This window comes from Spodoptera frugiperda, chromosome 22, assembly GCF_023101765.2.
Source record: "Spodoptera frugiperda isolate SF20-4 chromosome 22, AGI-APGP_CSIRO_Sfru_2.0, whole genome shotgun sequence".
NCBI classification, from domain to species: Eukaryota; Metazoa; Arthropoda; class Insecta; order Lepidoptera; family Noctuidae; genus Spodoptera; species Spodoptera frugiperda.
The window spans coordinates 1170994-1193367 of NC_064233.1; the positions used below are offsets into that span (position 1 = coordinate 1170994).

At 36.8% G+C, this 22374-nt stretch overlaps 1 protein-coding gene across 1 annotated transcript in view; it reads right to left on the reverse strand.

Annotated features, from left to right (window-relative positions):
• The window catches only part of LOC118280010 (talin-1), a 132644-nt gene that overhangs the window by 97052 nt on the left and 13218 nt on the right, over positions 1-22374 (reverse strand). Inside the window, exon 2 of the mRNA XM_050702782.1 lies at positions 5091-5225. The gene's annotated coding sequence lies outside the window, so the exon portion shown is untranslated. The remainder of the gene's footprint in view (positions 1-5090; positions 5226-22374) is intronic.

Here is a 22374-nt window from a genome sequence, read left to right on the forward strand (position 1 = left end):
ACGGAGGAATGTTTAGCGACCCCGGCATCGCGCCAGGATCTCGCGCTTGCCACTATCAACGTTCTCCCAAGCTCATGAGGGGTTGATCCGCGCACGCGCCCTGCGAATCTCCTGTCCTTTACGCACCCGCGCAGAACACAGAGATGGGGGAACGAACTTTAGGGATGATATTCGGAGGGTGAAAAGACGATGAAAGATGGAAATGCATCTCGGACTCCGCTCGGATTTCCGGAGCTCGTGATTTTGTTTATTGATTCGTATCGGGGCGAAGACTTCTATGGGATGCTTTTTGGGGACGCCAAAGTTATTAATCCCCTTATCATGTCACTATAAGATTTAATGCTCGTACAGTTACTAATAAAACTTTTTACTGACCATTAATATCTCCCTCGATGATGGCCAAAATTTGTGAGCTCCGACTCAATTGTACAATAAAAGAATTATAAAGAGGGTTGGCCTAACAATGCACCTGTGGCCACTTTGCTCGACAAAAGGCTCCTGATTGACAGGAAATTTGAAAATGTCACGTATCATGCAAATATCACCTCTATTTTTAAAGGCAGAAGATTTGGAATGAGGGTTGAATAAAGTATAGTTAATATAACCCCAAAGAGTGTTGTTACGTAGGACAATTATGAATATTTACGTAGCGGAGTGCAGTGTGCGCTGGAACAGAAGTAATGGGCGGCGACGTGAAGGGTTGGGCGAGACGCCGCCGACGTCGATGTTCATGACGCTGTCGACGTTGTAAGTACTTCGGGAGGCATCGCTGCCATTTTAGATAATCTTGTATCAATTGTGAAAATATGCACATTCAAATGTGTTGTTGTTTTATGAAAACCTTTTAATAAAATAGCTGCACGAGTAGTGTACGATATAGACAGTTACGGACAGCGACTCGATTTCCGCGTCGAAAAGATTTCAACGGCATCGGGGACAGTTAGGGAACCTAGGTTTCTAGATTTTTCTTTTAACGTTTCTGTATGATATTTTCTGGGACTGGGAACATGGGATTTGTTTTTTTTTTATAATTTTAGTTATGAAATTGTAACTTATGCAAACATACTGTATTGAATTAGATCGAATTACTTCGTCTAAGAGTATGTACGAAAAGTGGTAATTGTGTATCATGAGTAAGCTTTAATTACTATTGCATTTCATTAAAACGATTCACAGCTACGTTACCATTTCTTTCAGTTACAACATTAACACACTCATATTTTAATCCAAATCCCATTGTATTTTTAGCAAAACCGTCATCTGCATCTGTATTATCACCAAATAATAACCCTTTCTCACCCATCTTTCATTAGTGGCTGATTTTCTTCCACTCAAACCATTATCAGAGTAAATATTTTGACAACAGCGGTATCACATGGATCAATTATGATGGCTGTCGTTGCGTGAGTGCTTGTGGAAGTGTTACGAGGTTGGAATTCGGTGAAGTGAGTGTTTTGGTTGATGATGATATTGGTACACTTGTACTCGCAGATAATGTAAGTGCTGTGTCAAGTGCTGAAGGGTTGATAGAGTATGCTATTGATAAGTGTGTGGTTAATCATAGTTGTGGAGGGTTAGTTATTAATTATCAAATGTAGATGGATAATTTTCGTTCCGTTTGGAAGGGTCAATAACCTAGCGTATTGGGATATCAAACTTAGGGTGCTTTTAAGGTACATATAGTTTAGCATTGGTGGAAACGGACTCAGCTAAGCTATGTTTTTTATATGGAAAACTGCGTGCTATAGATAACTTTCCTACTATCGATACATCACTGATTTGAGCTGCGCATCTTCCTCGCACAGCTACATAACTTAGTATCAGTGGAAATGGTCACATAGTTTCACAGCTTAGCTATTACTTTTTCGTAGCATAGCTACATAGCACATCTCTGGTGGCAAAGCACCCTTAGGGTTATGTTTGCTTAGTAATCAGCTCTTGTTATAACTACATTTATAACATAAACATTAATTCCCTAAAACATTAGTTTATCAAACTCAACATTCCGATCTTTCGATGCACATACAATGTCTTTATCTTACTTAGTTTCTCTACCCTGTCGATTTACCCCCATTAACTCTTATCCCCCATTTTTTTTACACGTCTTACGAGTATTTTGTTTTACCGAAATCCGTCAATATGTTGGGTAAATCTGTAGCACTTTACGTGACGTGGTCCCTGCTGTGCTGCATAGAAAATACATTTGGGTTTAAAGCAAGGGTCTGTCTCTTACATGAAAATGAACTGCATGGACGTTTTTTTAAAAATATTATCGTTTTATTTTACTTTCCTCTTTGCATAAAACGCTTTAGGAAAATCGCTGTTTTGGACATTTACAAGGTTATATTTTCATTTCTCGAATGATATTGATATTTTTAAATGATATTTTTATGGAATAGTGGACAAATTAGCATTCGTGTCACCTGATGATAAGTGATTAGTGCTGCACTAATCACTTACACGATCACAACACCAGAGGAGTCACGGGTGCTTTGCCAGCCTTTTAAACAGGAATACGCACTTTTCTTGAAGGTTCATTTGATCGCAACCGTTTTTCTTTCTTTTTTTAATTCTATTTATATTAGTTCTAGAGAGGCTCTTATCATACATTTTTTTTTTTACAGAAGTATAATCAATATTTAATGTTATAGTACCTATGTTTACCGTTTTTTCTTAGAACCGTAGAATTTAAAACCATACAATATTTTGTTTGCAAGTGAACCGTATAAGCGTCGTCAGTAATGTCCCTAACATGTTCAATTGCTTTAATGCCAATATCCGTTTTCCTTAACAAACAGCTGTTCTTGCAATTTTAAATCTTGATTCACCAGTTAAATTTTGGTCTCCATTTAATTTTAATGAAGTACAAAAAGGAAGTTCTCGGTTTAACCAATTTAGATGCCCTTTTCAGCATAGTATTATTATATAGATTTCTGCGGTTTTAAGGACCTGGCTTAAAAAATGCAGGCGGTAAAGAAAATTGAAGGCGGTTCTTATTTAATAAAACAAATTCTTGTGAGTCAGTTAATTTTACTGCACGGTTGGTGCGGTGGCTGGGCAACTGGCTGCCGAGCAACGGGTAGCGGGTTCGATTCCCGCACGGAGCAACACTTTGTGTGATCCACAAATTGTTGTTTCGGGTCTGGGTGTCATGTGTGTGTGAACTTGTATGTTTGTAAACGCACCCACGACACAGGAGAAAATCCTAATGTGGGGCAACGTTTTTTTTAAAAAAAAAAAAAAATTTAATTGTAGTGAGTTTATTAACGGTAGTGGAGGTCTGGAAATATGAGATGCCTGTTTCTCATGCTCGAGGGTTCGAAACATGGTCAGCATTGTTCCGAGTTTTACATAGAATTACCAGTGAAGGAAACCTAGACTGACAATTTCTAATTATAAGTTTCAAATTGCTAATTTTCATTGTACAAGCGTGGTGCTGGTGATAAATACTCACACCTTCTCCGTGTGAGAAGAGGCCTTAGAACAGTGGGCACTTATAGGCTGAGTATATTGGGTTGATTATGACCCTCGTGGTGGGTGCACGTGCCGAGTCTAACTTAACTACGACAATCTGTTTGAACCAATAACTTTGTCGGCAGTTTGTGTTGTATTGTCACCGTTATTGGTTGCCCGTGGTACAATCATATTTTGTTGTTTGTAGTTGATGGGACGTTTCGTTGCGTACTTGGCTATATTTGCAGTAGTAAACATGGTTGTTGTTTTATATTCAATTCCTGGATAGTGTTTTGAGCAAATCACGGCCATTTTCTTCAACCACCCCTAAACCAGGTTTTAAGTAAGAGTTATTTAAAGTGAGTGTTTAAACCAACGACTTTTCCCGCTTTGGGCCAGGCGTGAGGGGGTGTCAGACTCTAACTGACTAAAAACCATCCCGTCCCTGCTTCTGCTTTCGAGCTGGAGCCCCGGTAAATCCGCTAGGATAGGATCCGCAGCTCCCCTGTACCTTTAGGTGTCACTTACAAAAGAAATAGAAAAAGATGGTAAATATCCCGGTTCGCGTTCCAATTCTAGTGTTAGTGACCATGTCAGTTTAAAAACTTATGTCACTTACAAAGTTGGTGAAAACCAGTAGTTTTAAGTCACCTATACGGGAGGTGAATACGGGATTTTTTAGGAGGAAAACGGAGATCAGTGTAATAACATAGTACTAAAGATAACAATAAATTTAACGATTTCAGATCTTGAAAACAGGGAAATTGGTGCGTTTCAATATAATTATTTTGTTTAGTGTTTCATAATCGCCTATGTATCATGTAAACTATCCAACATCATAAATCCACGGACGGTGCTATGCTTGGTATAATAAATATTTATGGGATGAACGTTTTATTTTAGTAACACGCACTATTTTTGGAACTAGTTAATCTATTACACGTTTTGTATTCGATACTTTATAGTTTGAGATCATGCTATTAAATATCTTTGTAGCATATAGAACTAGGTTATTTAGTGATGGGTGAAAAACATCCAATGACTCTCCCGTCCTCTCCCGTCTTGAGCGAGGCTAGAGCTAGTGTCAGACTCTTTCTGCCTAATAACCACCCCGTTCCTACTCCTGCTATTCGAGCCGGAGCCCCGGTAGGAAAAATCTAGATTCTAGCTTAAAACTGTTATGTATTAGACTATTTGGCTTTATCTAGAAAAGTTTCCGAAGTTAGGGCACAACGAGACTAAATGTTGCCGCTGTACTCAGTCATTGAATAGTTACTTAACCCAGTGCTTAGCTATTGTTTTCCTAACAAAATAGTTACTAAGGAGGTTTAAGACACCCGCTTTTCATGCATGAGAGTGCTTCGAAACCTACCAACGATTAATACCAATGCGATTTTTTCCGAGTTAAATGTACTTTCTAAGATTATTTAGACACCACTGACAAACGGTGAAGGAAAACATCGTGAGGAAACCTGGGCTTATAATTTCTAATTACACACCTCAAATCTTCTTCGTGCGAAAAGAGACATTTGGTCAGCAGTGGCCACTTATAGGCTGTTTATGCGAAATATCTCGGAGTATGACAGTTCTAGACTTAAAAAAATACTTAAGGATAACAAAGAAATATTGTTACTTACCAAAATATTCGCGTATCGTCTCTTCGTATCGTTCGTAGCTAATCGTAAACTAAATATATTAGGCACTAGTCGTTTGTAAGGCACTCGTGGGGCGTGGTTTCTGTACAAATCTTCTTTACATTGCAGTCTGTTTACCTGTGGACGAAAAGAGAATAGATTTAGTATGTTTTCTTACGAAATTAAACACAACTACAAGGAGTTATAATTAACTCTGCCTTGAATTTTTTTATGTTATAAGCCAGTAAACGAACTGACGGATCACCTGATGGTAAGCAATCGCCTTCGCGAAACACTAGAGTGCGATTACAAGTGTGTTGCCAGCCTTTTGGGGGTTAAGAATTTAAGGGTTGTTAGGGAATCAGGGATTGGGAAGATTGTGATGCGCCTGAGTGTGACGTCATGCGATGTTTCAAATCGATGTATCGTCGAAAGTATTTGTTTTCGTAAGAAAAGATAAAAATACGTGCCTAATAATTAATCTACAAAACTGACTTTAAAATAAAAATTAGTCATCTACCCTATTTTGACGAAGCACACACTCAATTCCAATACTTTTAAGACCAATCCATAAGAAAAACATATCAATGAGGAGATATAAGAAAACCAAAGTACCAATAACTTGGATTATAACAAGACCCATACAATTGAAGATTAAAGATGGCGCCACTGCCACGGTCAACATTAGCTCCGTGTATTTAAAGTGAAAAAAAATAGTTAATAAACAGTAAAGTCGAAAATATACAGTGAAAAGTGAATATTATAGTCCAAATACCAAGTGAAAGTGTTATCTCAATTGAATTCTCAAATATAGCAAAGCTAAAAGCATTACAAAATACAGTGCGTCATTGTTCTATTACTGTTAATTAATTACTAAATAATAAACAAAACAAGACTCCTACATACTAAAAAAACAAAAATACAGTGCAAAATAACTATTACAAACATTCCAGTAACAACAAATATATAAAAAAAGTGAAAACAGTGATTAATAAAAACTACTACTATACTAAATAATAAACAAAACAATACTACTATACTAAATAATAAACAAAACAAGACTCCTACATACTAAAAAAAACAAAAATACAGTGCAAAATAACTATCACAAACATTCCAGTAACAACAAATATATAAAAAAAGTGAAAACAGTGATTAATAAAAAAAAACGGACGGTGAGATCGAAATTTTTAAAAATCAATTTTTAAAAATCAAATAAGCGTCGTAACGTTTTTTTTGAAGAACTGTCTCGTAAGTGACCACTAATTTGGACCATCTACGTACGAACACTGTGGCGTGGTGGTTTTCGTCGAGACTTGTAACTCCCGGAACCCGAGTTCGGATCTCAACTAACGTTACACTTTTTGTGAGTTTTTAAAAATTTATTATTTAGTATTCTCCAAATAACAAAACGACATCTAGTGACGAATTGCTTCATTTCATAGTGAACTGGAATTAAAAAAATGTCATCGAAAATTGGATTAAGGAATACGAGCAGTGGCCGCAAGATGCCAGCACTTGTAATATGCTATAAATGTAAAAAACATGTAGATATAAAAACCACCGCTTTATGCTCGATCTGTAACCATAGATATGAACCAGATTGTATTGGATATCCTGAAAAAACATATCGTATGATGGATCAGGAATCAAAAAAGAATTGGAAATGTACAACTTGTATTAAAAACAAAAAACTAGTAAATAGTGACTCGTCTAATATTACTCTGAGAAATAAAAAGAAACTCACAAATAAAACATCACCGACGGTACAAGAAGACAATGAAGTAAAAAAACACAAGTCTATAGATGAGTCACAAACTCAGGATTCGCATATACTTACTGATTACAATACATCCTCCGAATCATATTGTACACCTACAAAAATGTTAAAAAGTTTGGATGGCACATTATCGGGCCCGATTTCAGACTTAGTTTCTCTGTCGGAGATGAAAGATACCATGTCTCAATTAACTGCCAAACTAGAATGCACCCAAAATGAGCTTGATAATAAGATACTGGAAAATAATGATCTTCAAAGACAAGTAAACAAGTTAACTGCTGAAGTCATTGTATTAAAATCCCTATGCCAAACTTCTTCGATAACTGAAGATACTTCTCGTTGCAGCATTAAAAAGAGGCCAAGTTCAGCTCACTGCATAACATCCACCCCTTCTTCACCCTTAAATTACTCAAACGTCGACTGCTTTTATGATGATAGAACACTATCTCTGAAAAAAAATATTTCAGATCTACAACAACAGTTGGAAGATGCAAAACTTGAAATTTCAAGATTAACAAAACAAATAGAGACATTAACACAGTATCTACATAATAAAAGTGAGGTCTCCAGCTTGACAATGATTCCTCCACGCAATTCTACCACACCTACCTATACTACCAGAGAAAGAAAACGCGAGCACGAACCTGGAAGAAATTTATATATATACGGTACCCAACAATGTGTTGGTTTGGCCTCAGCCTTAATGCAGTCAAGATGCAATACTAAGTACGAAAAATACAGAGTTTTTGCGGAAACGAAGCCTAATGCGAAATGTTATGACGTCACTCAGAACTGCATAAGAAAAATCTTAAATCCGGATGATAAGATAGTCATATGTGTAGGAGAAAATGATCACAATTTAAAGCAAGTTTTATCACAATTAGAAGTTGTATTAGAGACCTTTTATAATAATAGAATAATTGTATTAAATGTTAACAGCAGCCACTTCCTTAATACTTCAAAATTGAATAATGGTATAAAAAATCTATGTAAAAAATTTAAAAAATGTCACTTCCTTAACAAACATTATTTTAAGTTATCAGAGATCTGTAACTCTATAAATTATGTAATAGACTGTAACGATTATGATGAAGCCTACTTGTATCCCGCGAATATTAGAAAGTTTGTAATGCGTAATCATACCAATAGTAATACCAATACCAATAGTAATACAACAACGAGTAAAAAGTGCCTAGCCGAGCCTAAAAAGGGAACGATTCCTTTTTACTTTAATAACCAAAGCTGTGAGAAAAATAAACAAACAGCTAGCCCCACTGAATCTGTCAGCAATGTAAACAAAGGTACAATACCTTATTATTTCCCTATGTTAAAAAAGAAAAATAGTTTTTTTCGAGCCTAAAACCCATACATTTCATATTATGCACCAAAATATTGCTAGCATTCTGTCGAAACGGGAACTCCTAGAAATAACAATTCAGGAGTTAAGAGTAGCACAAAAACCTCCAGATGTAATATGTCTGTCGGAAACTTTTATTAAAAAAGGCTATGAGAACTATGTTAAAATATCTGATTATCAACTAGCTGCCAACTTCTGCAGAGAAAAACAAAGAGGGGGAACTTGCATTTTAGTAAAAAAAGACATTATTTTCAAAGATTTACCATATATAAAAACATATGCTACTCAAAATACATTTGAAGCATGTGGCATAGAGATTGAGTGTTATAAATTGCTAATTATTTGCCTGTACAGAACACCAAACTCTGATCCCACACAGTTCTTAAGTAAATTAAACAACCTTTTAAACTATATAACTAAAAAATACAAATATAAAATGCGTATTGTTATAGCGGGAGATTTTAATATAAACACTTTGAAAAAGAGCAATATTACTAACCATTTACAAGACATATCCTATAACTTTAACATGAAAATTCACATCGATGTACCCACGCGCAAGTCATCATGCATAGACCACATTCTAAGTAATATTCCGAACGCTATCGCATCAGTCATGCCTCTCTATCTCTCCGACCATGATACAGGCCAAATGTTAAGCTTTCCTGTTAATGAAAAGGCTGAAAAACGTACAACTTATTATATATATAAAAGAGATTATAATTTAGACAACATTCGCAAGTTCAAGGAATGTTTGAACAATATAACATGGTCAGACATATATATAAAAAGTGATGCAAACGCATTCAGTGATTTTCATGAACTTTTATGTTTATTCTATAATCTTTGTTTCCCAAAAGTAAAAGTAAAAGTAAATAACAAAAATAAAAATAACCAAAATTGGATAAGTAAGGGTCTAAAAAAAGCTGTCTAAATAAACGTACACTAAGATATAAATACTATCAAAATAAAAATACTAGTAATAAAAATAAATATATTAAATATTCTAATATTCTAAAAAAATGTATAATGAATTCAAAAAAAAATGCAAACATTAAATATATAAACAAACATGAAAATAAATGTAGGGCCACATGGGCAGTAATTAAAAACGAAATACGTGATACTAATTACATAGGAAACATGGATAAAATCATAGTTAACAATAGGATACTAACACAACCCGTGGAAATTGCCACTGCCTTTAACAATCACTACATTAACTTAACTCATGAAACAACACATAAACATATAAAAATACCTACTCTAAGTGCCCCTACAAATTCTATGTTTCTAAAACCTATGTCAGAAAATGAGGTTAGACGAGAAATAATGTTATTAACTAACTCCAGCTCAGTAGGCTACGATGAAATCAATACTAAAATTATTAAAGAATGTGTTAACGAATTAACCGCTATTTTAACGCATTTGATAAATGTCTCATTCGAAACAGGTACTTTTCCTGACGCTCTCAAATACTCAATAGTCAAACCATTGTTTAAAAAAGGGGAAAAGTGTGACATTAATAATTATCGTCCAATTACGTTAATACCTATTTTATCAAAAATTTATGAAAAGTGCATGTATAGAAGATTAATTGACTATTGCGAAAAATTCCATATAATTAGCAAGGAACAGTATGGCTTTCAAAAAAATAAGTCCACCACATTAGCAGTATTCTCCCTTGTAAAGGCTATAGTTACTAATCTCAATAACAACAATTTAACTACTGGACTATTTTTTGATATCTCAAAAGCCTTCGACTTAGTTTCTCATGAACTGCTACTTAAAAAAATAGAATTAGTTGGTATCAGAGGTCCTGCGCTTCAATGGATAGCATCATATCTTAGTAACAGACAACAACGAGTTATCATTGATAAAATAGACGACAATGGAGACATGGTACCTTTTTCATCTGAATACAAGTACAATAAATATGGTGTTCCCCAAGGAAGCGTTCTGGGCCCCATCCTATTCTTGCTGTATATAAATGATATTATTAGTATAACCAAACATCAATGTATATTGTTTGCTGATGATATTACTATCATTGTGGCATCTGAAAAGGTCAATAACTGTATACATAACCATGAGGCTGAAATAAATAATACTATAGATAAATTGATACAGTGGCTTGACACAAACAACTTAAAAATAAATCTTAATAAATCCGTATATATAAATTTCAATAAATGTAAAAATCCTAATTATAATATTAAACTTAATATAACAAAAATTGAAGAAGTAGCACATACAAAGTTTCTTGGTATAATTATAGATGAAAATTTAAATTGGAAAGAACATGTAGATTATATTTCTAAGAGAATAAATAAATTCGTGTATGCACTTCAACAAGTCAAAAATATAACAAGTCTAAAAACTGCTATTATGACCTATCATGCATACATAGAGTCACTGTTACGATACGGGCTTGTAATATGGGGTAACAGCACGGATATGATCAGAGCTTTTATTGCTCAGAAAAAGTGTATCAGGGCAATGTATGGGATGCACCCAGAGGTATCATGTCAACCCATATTTAAAAAACTAAAGTTGTTACCGCTGCCATCCCTATACATATTTGAAATATGCATGTTTGTCAATAAACATAAGGCCTTGTTTAAAACGGCCAATGACATGAATCCGCGGAACCGGCGGGACCCACAAAGACTCGTTCTAAATGATGTTCCTAAGCTTACCAAATACAACAAAAGCTGTTTATGTAATAGTGTTCGTATTTATAATAAGTTACCGAATAGCATAAGAAATTTAAACTCTAGATTATTTAAAATTAAACTATATAACTGGTTAAATACAAATAACTTCTATAGTCTTAAGGAATTTATGGATAAGAAACATTAATGTTAGTATTAAGTTGAAGATTTGCATGCTAAGTACACTTTTAGCAAAACATGTAAGCTCATTTTATATTGTAACACCATTTATACCATGTTTTACGCAAATAAATATATTATTATTATTATTATGTATGTTCTTTACATAATCACGGGACCACAGGGTCCCGGACCTTTGTAAGGCGTACGAGGGGCCGAAGCCAACTCGCAGAGGCCCGTTGAACAATTTTAATCTAAATGTAAGGGGACATCAGCCGGCGATTATCCCTGTATGCACTATGGAAGTACACCAAAGGACAATCCCCGGTTGATGCAGGGCTATTGTGAGATATGGTAAAAGGAAATGATAGGGATATGGGTGTGGGTGGCTGTGGAATAGTTAACCGGTTAACTATGGGGACTATGGCCCCTGCCCCTGACCAATATTGAAAAATACGGATAAACAGGCAGGGGGTGACTCGCAAACTCAATAGTGGGCCCCCTGAAATGGCCGCTAGCATGTAGCGACAAGGGAAGCAACATCCGTTGAGCTGCTTGAGGAAGGGGGGGCATCCCACGGCTATCAGAGCAATCCCGGAAGTACGGTCAAGACCCCTACCAGCATCTTACTGGGATACGTCCTTCCCCCAAGTGGAGCTGAAGGCAACTCCACTCTTGCGAATCTCCACTCAAACCAGCCGATTAAGGCAAGAGTGAGGTAGGAGAGGCCACTCCGGATAGTCACGAGTACTAACCGGAGTTAAAAAGTAGGACCTCTCCCGGGAGTCAGGTCCGTGGGGTCGCCACTGCCCAACAGCTCGCCACAAGCTGCCTTGCGGACTTTATATTATTACAACATCGATGGTAAAATCATAAATATTACGATGGCATAAACAAGAGAAAATAAAAACAGTGAAGTGCTAATAAACAATAGTTTTGGCAGCGACGCAATGTTAGTCATAGACTCTAGTAACTCTTGTTGCTATGGAGCTGTTGGCAACGACGTAATCTCATTTACTTCACAAGGTTCGTGTGAATGTCCTGTATAGTGCTTATTGCTTGAACTCGGTGAAATACCTATGCTTTTTTTAAGGGAGGAAAATCATTCAATGACTTCTCTCGCCTTGAGCGAGGCGAGAGGGAGTGTTAGACTCTTACTGACTAAAAATCACCCCGTTCCTACTCCTGCTTTTCAAGCCGGAGCCCCGGTAAACTAGGTAGTCCACAGCTCCGGGAAATATCTATGCTAAAACTTTATTTTTCTCATCTACTTTGTTGCTTCCAACTCCATGAATGTAAAAACACTATCAAAGTTTTATATTTCTGAGATGTCTTAAATGATACGAGATTTCCGCTATTCCATTTCCCAGCTATCTCCACAACCATCTAAGTTCGCAAGTCGCAACCCACCCCTCAACACAAACAATAAATTAAAAAAAAAACTCCGCCAACAAAACTACATCGAATATATCTTCGTAAAATTTTCTGCAATCGAAAAAAATAACAATGCAATAAATTTAAACAAATCAAAATGCTATAAAAACAGTTTTCCCCTAAGAAGTTATTCAGTAACGGCCCCGCGTTGGGCGCCAAAAGTCTGTGGGGGAGTGAGAGGGGGATAAAGTGTGCGTCTGTCTTTCTCTTGGCGCCAGTCGGGCCGGCGCCGTCTGGCAGTTGTCTGCCGCCGCCGTGGAGCCTCTTACATAACCGGAGCCCGGCCGCAGCCCGGGAATTCGTCCTGAACTCGCGAAAATTTCAACACACATTATGTAGATATTTGGCATTAAATGGAACAGGAGATAACAATGAAATATTGTACAATTCATTCTCTCATACCATCCTGCGCGTTGTTCATCCCTGAATATTATGTTGGGATTATGTTATTTTTCAGAAACATACTTTACTCACTCGGTATATTGCGACATTGTTTTCGAGACACATCAAAAACGCTACCATAAAAATCACATAGAACTAAAGTAGACACTACAATAGAAGCATCAGAACAAAGACTATCCTTCTAGACCTTTCTCTATCCCCTATAGGTACTAAAATCTCTTTTGTCCTTGTATATTATCTCCTTACATTACGAAGAACATGGCAACTGACAGGTGAGATTTATCGAAGGAACACGTCGTGGAATTGAGGGCAGGTCGACGCCTACTGGACTGGAAATAGGTCAATCATGACATGCCATGAGCTCATGTTGCTTACTTGTTTCAGATACTACCTACTTGAGACAGTTTTGCACAATATTTTAATGAGAAATAGTAGCTTGGTAAGCTAGGTTTGGAAATATAATTAATAGGACTGACAGTTCATCCGTGATCATGGCGCTTGCAACAGTGCCGAAATATCGGAAACTCTTCAACATAAATAAACATGGTAAACATCTCGTCTCAAGTTCTAATGAAAGTGTTAGTGACAATGTCAGTTTAAAAACTTAGATTTGGAACTTGCCAAAATCTTGGAAACATCTGCCTCTTTCTCGGGACTTGTGAGCCATGGAATATTTGTTTTCATGGGTTTTCTTGGGAGTCAGAAATCATCATTTTATATAATATAAAAAGATGAATCGCTATGTGTTGCTAAGTGAAAATCTCGAGAACAGCTGAATCGATTTGATAATATCGTATTTAAACTCAAGCTACCGTCATCTCCCACGCACTGATTGTCACCATGTAAAATGTTAGCGCCATGTAACTTCATGTGGGTATTAGATCAATAAATACTGAAATCTATTAATGGGAGTTTTGCTGATATAATATCTAACGATTGATGTGAAGAATGGGATTGCATGGTCTGATTTACCTGACACACGGTTGGTGCAGTGATTCTATCATTGCTCATTGTATTGCGTCTCGCAGTGTCTGCATTATTTTCACATGTATGTACAATCTTGGATTGTAAACATATATATTTTTAAAAGAGTAACGAATGAAGTTTATTAGAATTCGTTCTTCTTCACAGCTTCACTGACGGGCTATTTATTTGTTGACGTTTCATAAGTATCTGATAATGGTTTAATTGGAATAAATGTTTTTGATCTTGATTTTAGTGCTAACTAATTTTGTTACCCGCAAGAACTTTTTTTTTTCAAGTTATGATATAATTATATTAATCATCTAATCTAACACACTATTTACAACTTAAAAATACAAAAAAAAAATGAATAAAAATTAACTTAAAACTAAAATAAAGGCGTTATGAAGAACTTATGTTTGGATCCACAATTTTTTTTGGGATTCACAATGTTTTTGTTTCAGGTCTGAGTGTCATGTGTATGTGAACTTGTATGTTTGTATACGCACTCACGATAAAGGAGAAAATCCTAATGTGGGGCAACGTTTGGTACTTGTCATTTCTTTACACCTGAAAGCCTAAGAACTATATATAGACTGGAATCTTTAGTATCCAAAAAACTAACCTAAAATTAGTCCTAAGCTAACAAAGATTCATGAAGCAAACATTGTTTTTCAGCCTATCTGAAAGCGTTTGTCTATTTCGTTGTGTGTACGCATTTCATTAGCTCTCATTACATTCATTCGCACTAGCAGTTTCAGGGCGAGGCCACGTCGTTACACAGATTTTACGGCTTTTGTGATTCTATCAGTCATTCTGAATACTGATTTTTCTTTCAAAGTCGGTCGTTTTTGACTGCCTCTTTGATTGGAGTTGATTTCCAGGTTGAATTAAGTATGTAACAGAGGATGTTCAGGTTACGGAAAAAAATCTCACATTTTTTTATGGTATAAGCCGGTAAACAAGCAGACGGATCACCTGACAGTAAGAAATTGCCGCTGCCCGTGGACATTTGAAACACCAGAGGCGGTACCAGTGCGTTGCCGGCCTTTTGGAGGTTAGGAATTCAAGCGTCGTTGGGGAATCGGGGATTGGGAAGTAACTAGGAAGTAAATCCAGTAGCCTCACTCACAAAGTCAAAGTCAAAGTCAAAGCATTTATTTCAATTAATCCTAAATTAGGCACTTTTGAAACGTCAAATTGAATTGTCCGTCAGTCTGTCTGTCAGTGAAGCTAGGCGCTCGTTCCAAAGTGTTGCTTCGAATGGAGAAGAACGAGCAAGAAACTCCATCGTTACTCTTTTCAAAAAATGTTTTTTACAATATCTCTGATACATTATTTGATCATTTACCTATTGTCTATATATGTAGGAACAATGTAACGACAATACGACGTCAAAACTATGGGACAATAAAACCAATTTGTAAAGAATATAAATTAAAAAAGCGGGTTGTTTCAAACATAGTGCCCAAACACAGTCACACAACGAAACACAACGCAAGCGTTGTTTCACGCCGATTTTTTTTAAGCCGTGGCATCACTCCGGTCAAGCCGGCCCAGCAATGCCGAATTGCCGAAGCAAGACTTTACCCCACATTTTTGTATTTTGTAACACAATTTGTTAGCAACACGGATTCTAGAAAGATATCCAGTTACATAAAACTAATAACAACACCTCTGCTTACCCCTTTACAGAACAAAACTCATGTATTTAAATCTCATTTAGAACCAGTTAACGATATCCCGTTGGAGGTACAAACGGGTACACATTAACTAATATATCATGGTCCCACTTTGTAAGATCTCTCCGCACATTCAAAGGCCAATTTAAACTGGTATTATAATAGCTTGTTATGCGTACAACACGTCTAGTCGCGTGCCTGTGTTGACATGCGCCGGAGTCGGTAACACCAGTTTATATGCGCGCGCGCAACGGCACGTGCTGACAGACGCCTTCTGTTTGTTGTGGCTACATTTATCTTGTGTCTATAAGATGTTGAGGTGTCTCTGTGATGAGATGATGTAAAGGCAATTTTTATTATGTACGAATTCTAGTTTTGAATTATGGTAGTTGGGTTGCCGCGCAACGTGTAGCGAGTTCGATTCCCGTACATAGCATTTGTTTGTTTAATCCACAAATTGTTGTTTCGGGTCTGGATGTCATGTGTATGTGATCATGTACATAATGTTTTTAAACGCACCCATGACACATGAGAAAATCGCAGTGTAGGGCAACGTATTATATTAGCTCTGGTATAGGTACAAAATGTAATCCCAAACGACGGCATTATGAAAAACTTTTAAAAATGTCCCACAAATGTTGTATAGCGATTTATGGAGATCATAGCAAGTAGCGTCATTTTACCCTAAAACCCAAAATATGCCCATCTAAAACAAAACTGCAACCAATAAACCATTCACACAAGACACCAGACAAAAAAAAACAAAATAATCATCTGCAAAACAAGGACCCAATTTGACCGGAATATGGTACAGCGAGTAATTACAATGCGTGTATTATAACAGGGAGCCGGGGCGCGTGCCGCCGCCCGCGCATAACGGCACGCGCTAACAATCAGCCCACTGTTTGTAGTAAAACAACTGGTACACTTCGTCTGGGGATCATAGATGGCGGTGGTGAGGCGAAATGGAATGATGTTGAGATTTTCATTTTAGCAAATTCTAATTTAAAAAATACACTAATCTATATATTAATACGTGATGCAAAAACTTTGGACCACTTTTTACGATAATTGCGCGGACGTAGGAGCATAAAATTTGGTACACTTATAGTTTATGTGTAGGAGAAGTGCATAGCGCTAATATTTTTCAAAAATAATGCTTATAAAGTACATTAAATCAATAAATAAAACATTACACACACATGCATAGTATCTGATCGTATTTGACAAAACGTCACAATCGATAGACATTGCGATGATATTCTCACGTCTCATATGAAAAGAGTTTTATAAAAGAGTTTGAATTAAATAAAAATTATCCTTCAACGTACGTTAAGTGGTATTGTAAATTAAATCATATATGGTCGAATTTCGGCCACTAGGCGACCACTAGTTAGATTTATTATGGAAAGATGGTGATTGGGAGAATCAATAGGAAGGAGATTTTAACGTATAATCTTCGGCAAAATAGGTGTCAGAAAGAGACGTTGTACGGATGAATTTGCAAAGATTCTGGTACCTGATTTAAGCAAAGTGTTATTGGTTAATTTAGACATTAAAGCTCTAGTCATAGCTCATAGTCGGTATTGTAGAACGATGCCTAAGCGGAGGTCTCTACTAAACAGTAAGTGGGTTAAAAGGGATGCAAATATAACCAATATAGATGCATCCCTTTCCAACTAAGCTTGAGCAGCGATGAAAACATAACTGATCAAAAGTAAGAGTAAACCATTACATTCTATACCACAAATAACATCGACAAGTACTCATAACAATACTACTATAACCAACCACTTTTAACAATCCATTCTTAATGAATGAATATAGTAAAAGCAGGGGACCGGTCCGCCCACGTGTAATATGCTCAGTGACCATAAGTAACGCAATCGTATCGTAGGTGGGTAGCTAAACAACCTGTCATCAGAATATAACCAACACCTTTTTGCGTGGGTCTACACATTTGGTTCCTGTGTTGGTGAAGTGTGAAGATCATGATTCTGGTACAATAGCAAATAGTGTTAAACGCTGGTTGATCTAGAGAGGTGGTTTTTTTATGATATTAGCCGGTAAACGAGCAGACGGATCACCTGATGGTAAGCAATCGCCGCCGCCCATGGACACCCGAAATACCAAACACGTTTCAAGTGCGTTGCCAGCCTTTTGGGGGTTATGAATTTAAGGGTTGTTGGGAAACGGGGATTGGGCCTCTGGTAACTCGCAATCTCACAACGAGACTCAACGCAATCATTGTTTCACGTCGAGCCGGTCCATTCATGCCGAAGCATGGTTCTCCCAACATAGTAATACATGTCAATCATGTTACACCAGTACCTCAAATCTTCAAAACAATTCAGAACAACCTCAAACCATGCATAACATAAAAAGCAAAACATCTTATACCAAATATTCAAAACCGAACACATAATTTTGAAAAGGAGTCCATTTTTGACGGGAAAGACAAAACCAGGCGAGTCTGTGTTAAACATTATGCAATGAGGAATGACCTCATTTGGGCACGTAACAATGATGGACCGGTTTGGAGCTCATTAAACTAATCATACTCGCATGTAACAATACAATAAACAAGCTGAAACAACACGCTGTCTGCTGGTGCCAAAATAGTTCGGTAGAGGAGGATATTACTCTTGTTTTTTTATGGTATAAGGCGGTAAACTATCAGACGGATCACCTGATGGTAAGCAATCACCGCCGCCCATGGACACCCGAAACACTAGAAGCGTTGCAATTACAAGTTTTGGGCGTTTGCCGAATTTAAGGGTTGTTGGGGAATTGGGGATTGGGAAGGGATTTTCATTCTTGTAACGGCCAAAATTAATTTTTATCCGATTTCGACGCCAAAATCTTTGAATAAAGATCGTTTTTTGACTTCATTTCTATCAAACTGTCCAAAATTTAGACCGATCTAGAGATTTTGTATTATCGATTTATTGAATTCTGTTTTTTTAGGTCAGTTCTACGGAATTTATGTCCAAAATTTAGATCGATCCAAAGATTCTAGATTTAAACCGATTTATTTTGATACTTTTACGACGTGATACTAGTGACAGTTACCAAAATGGGAAAACAATACTATAGTATTGTTTAACTAATTTGGTAATGTAACTGACCAAAATTACAAGGCATGTTTAGCTACTTTTAGTTTTACACAGTAATAATGAGTTCAGATGATGGCATTCCGCCATATTTGCTCATTGCATCAGGACTGTGGGTTTATCAACCTCATAAACGGCACACTAACCCACTTCCAAGAGCACTAATATCTCATGAGGCAATGCTTCTCGAAATAGCCGCAGACAAGCGTGGCGCTAGTCGCGCGGTGGGTCACTGCTCCAGATTTCAGCAGGATAGATTAGGTGCTATAAATTTTAATTGTTAAGGAATTTTATGGAGTTTGTTACAAGATACAATAGCTTATTAGAGTAGTTGCCAAAAAAGAAATATTTTATAGGTGATCTCATGAGTTAAAACTACGATAAATTAATTTTTAAAAGAGTAACGAATGGAGTTTCTTACTCGTTCTTCTCCATTCGAAGCTACACTTTGTAACGAGCTCCTAGCTTCACTGACGGACAGACTATTATTTATTTCTTTATATGTTGACATTTCAAAAGTACCTATTTATGGTTTAATTGGAATAAATGATTTGACTTTGATATTATCGGTTCTTGCATGTAATGTTAGAGGCAGAGAAGTATCAAAAGCTACAATTAATCTAGCACATTAGAAGTCATAAGGCAAAATTTGGCGAACCAAATATCGACAATACATCAATAAAGACCGTAAGAATAGAAAATATGGCGACCTCATCTTCACCATAGGACATTTAACAACCGGGCAATAAAATGCAAATTCCTCAGGCCTTGTAAGGCACCGATAGACTAGCGAGATTCCTAGTAGGCAGCTAATGGGTCAGACATCCGGCCAGTAGGCGGCCTGCCTACGCCAAAAGGTCGCAGGGCCCGTGCAATCACGGAGAAAGTTGTTCTCAAGTCGTGGGTTTAAGCGCCTTCGGTGTAATCGCCTCTTGCGAAGGAAAAATGTAGGTCAGATCTTTTTGGAGGTTTTTGGGCCTAGCTAGGTTATAGTGAAGCTATAAATAATAGGTTACAAGTTTTAAAACATTACGCTAATGATTCGGAATCATCTTTATTTAATAATAACATAAAATACCAATACCAAATATAATTATATTAGTTAATAAGCGATGTAGATCTAGAATAACATAAAACTGTTTTGTATGTCTTAAAGATTCCGTGAAATATTTTGGATTAACTACTATGGAATAGGAAAAGAAAATAATAAGGTACATATAATATTCTTGCCTGTTTACGGTCACGTTGGCACAATGCAATCCATTCAGAAATATAGGGAAATTCCCAAGTCCAGAGCAGATGATTCAAAAAGAAATATTACGTAAACACTACACACAACCTAAGTCTTTAATTCTAGAACAAATGCGAAGGTAAAGTTCTAGATATCTTTCCTTTTCATCTTTCCATTTAAATGTTAGGCTTTCTTTTGAGATGGGAAAATCATCCAATGTGTGAGGCGAGAAAGTCAGACTCTTACTGACTAAGAACTACTACGTTCCTACTCCTGCTTTGAGCCAGAACCCCAGTAATCAGGTTGTTCACAGCTCTGGATTGACCAAATAGTAGCTTGTATGTAGTTTTAGTTCAAACAAGAGTAGCGAATGAATATCAGAATAGGACTTTTTGTTTCGTTATAAACTAGATGTGGTATTTCTGTTCATGTATTTTTGAACTAAAGAAAACAAACAAATATTTCTTTAACCCAACCATCCATGTTATAGCTTTAAACAAAACATTTGGTATACCCATAAAAGTATTAACCAGCAAGTCAACCTACCCATTCCCATCAACATTTTTTATTACATTATCAACTTTAACGTTTTGATATAAAGTCGAAAATCCACAAACAGAGATTGGTATAGGTTGACGTGCATACATAACATACTCGTACATAATGTAATTATGTCCAGTACTTATGTTTTCACGGTCAATTACCCCGCGGTTATCTCATTACGGGCCGATGTAATCACGCTGTCAATTGTTATATTTACAACGCACCGTTTGGTCATACGTGCACAGGATTATAGAGCTTTTGAGAATTAATTTACAGATGGTTTTCCTATGCTAAATATGATGTAGGAACCTAAGTTTTAGTCCTTTAAAAAAACAGAACACTTTACTGAACTTCTTCTTTGTACTCAACTCCTACTTATTGCTATAAGCTACAGCTTTTTCGATAAATGAACTATCCAACACAGAAATAATTATTAAATTCGAACCAGTAGTTTTGGAGACTAGCGCGTTCAAACAAACTCTTCAGTTGTACAATATTGATATATTTGTAATTATATTTAGGGTCTGGTCCCAGGATATGCATCTCTGCCTACCCCTTCGGGGATAAAAGGCGTAACAATACGGTCTAGTCCCAGAATGATTTGTCAAGCCCTAAGGCATTCTAAACGATACAAAGTCTCGCCATTTACCGACCGTGCGCGACATTGACATCGGTTGCGCCAGCGCCGTTACGACATCGTTGTGAACGCCATTTTTATTCGCTACATCGACTTATAAGGAGATTTTCGTACTACCCAATATTTGTACACCAGTCTTGTTTAAAAACAAGAACAATAAAAACAAGAACAAGAAAAATAATGTGAATAAGACAGCAGCCATCACAAAGGTGTCTTCCTACCAGAGATGTGCTATGTAGCTATGCTGCGAAGATGTGCAGCTCGAGTATGCGATGTATCGATAGTAGGGAAGCCATCTATATCAAGTACTATCGCATCATCACGCACGCATCTTTCCATAGAAAAAAACATAGCTTAGTTGAGTCCGTTTGCACCAGTGCTAAGCTATGTGTACCAATGAATATGATTGGTGTAAGCTAAACGCAGCAACGTAGCATAGCACATCTCCGGTAGAAAAGCACCCTAATACCAGCCGCAAGACGTGCCCTGCCAAACATAGGGCCTCCGGCCTTCACTAATGACTTTCAAATCTACTTGGAAGAATCATAAAAATAATAAGAAGTAGAAACTACCACATTTATTTTCAGTCACTGTTTATTTGTGTATTCCACAAAAATAGAACTTATGAAACTCCACAATTATGTCATTTTTGCACTTCAGAAATGGACATAACCTAATTTCTACCTTAAAATTAATCCATGCGACTCAAAGAGCCATCAGACCACCACAGATGGTGTACAGTAGGGTTGATGCCTATTGGAAGCTACGGACTACCTAGCAGGTTTACCGTAGCTCCAGCTCCAAAAACAGGAGAAGAAACGGGGTTGTTTTCAGTCAATAAGAGTCCGACACTCCCTCTTGCTTGGCCCAAGACAAGAGAAGACATTGGATGATTTACCCCCTCTAAAAAGACTTACCTAACTATTACAGACTCGTATGAAAACCTCAAAATAAGCTCAAAATCACCTCAAAAAGAAACAAATTACACACTAACAACATGAACAAACATCACAACGTTCTTGTTTAAGGTAAATAAAATACTAAATAACTATGATGTATTCACAGCTGACGTAACGGAGTTATGAATGGCCGTGACGCGGCCGTGTGTCATGTTCGCTTCGAGGAAACCTGCTCCGATACTGGTGTAGGACTGTTTGTACAATAATATTGTAGATCACCTGCTTTTAGGAGAGTCTGTCAAGAATATTTAGGTATTGCTTACGGCTATATGTTTGTCTAAAGGCTCTGGACGGCATGTTGTGTATTACCAAAGATGGGGCTTCCTCATTCACACTTGATTTTCGAGTGAGA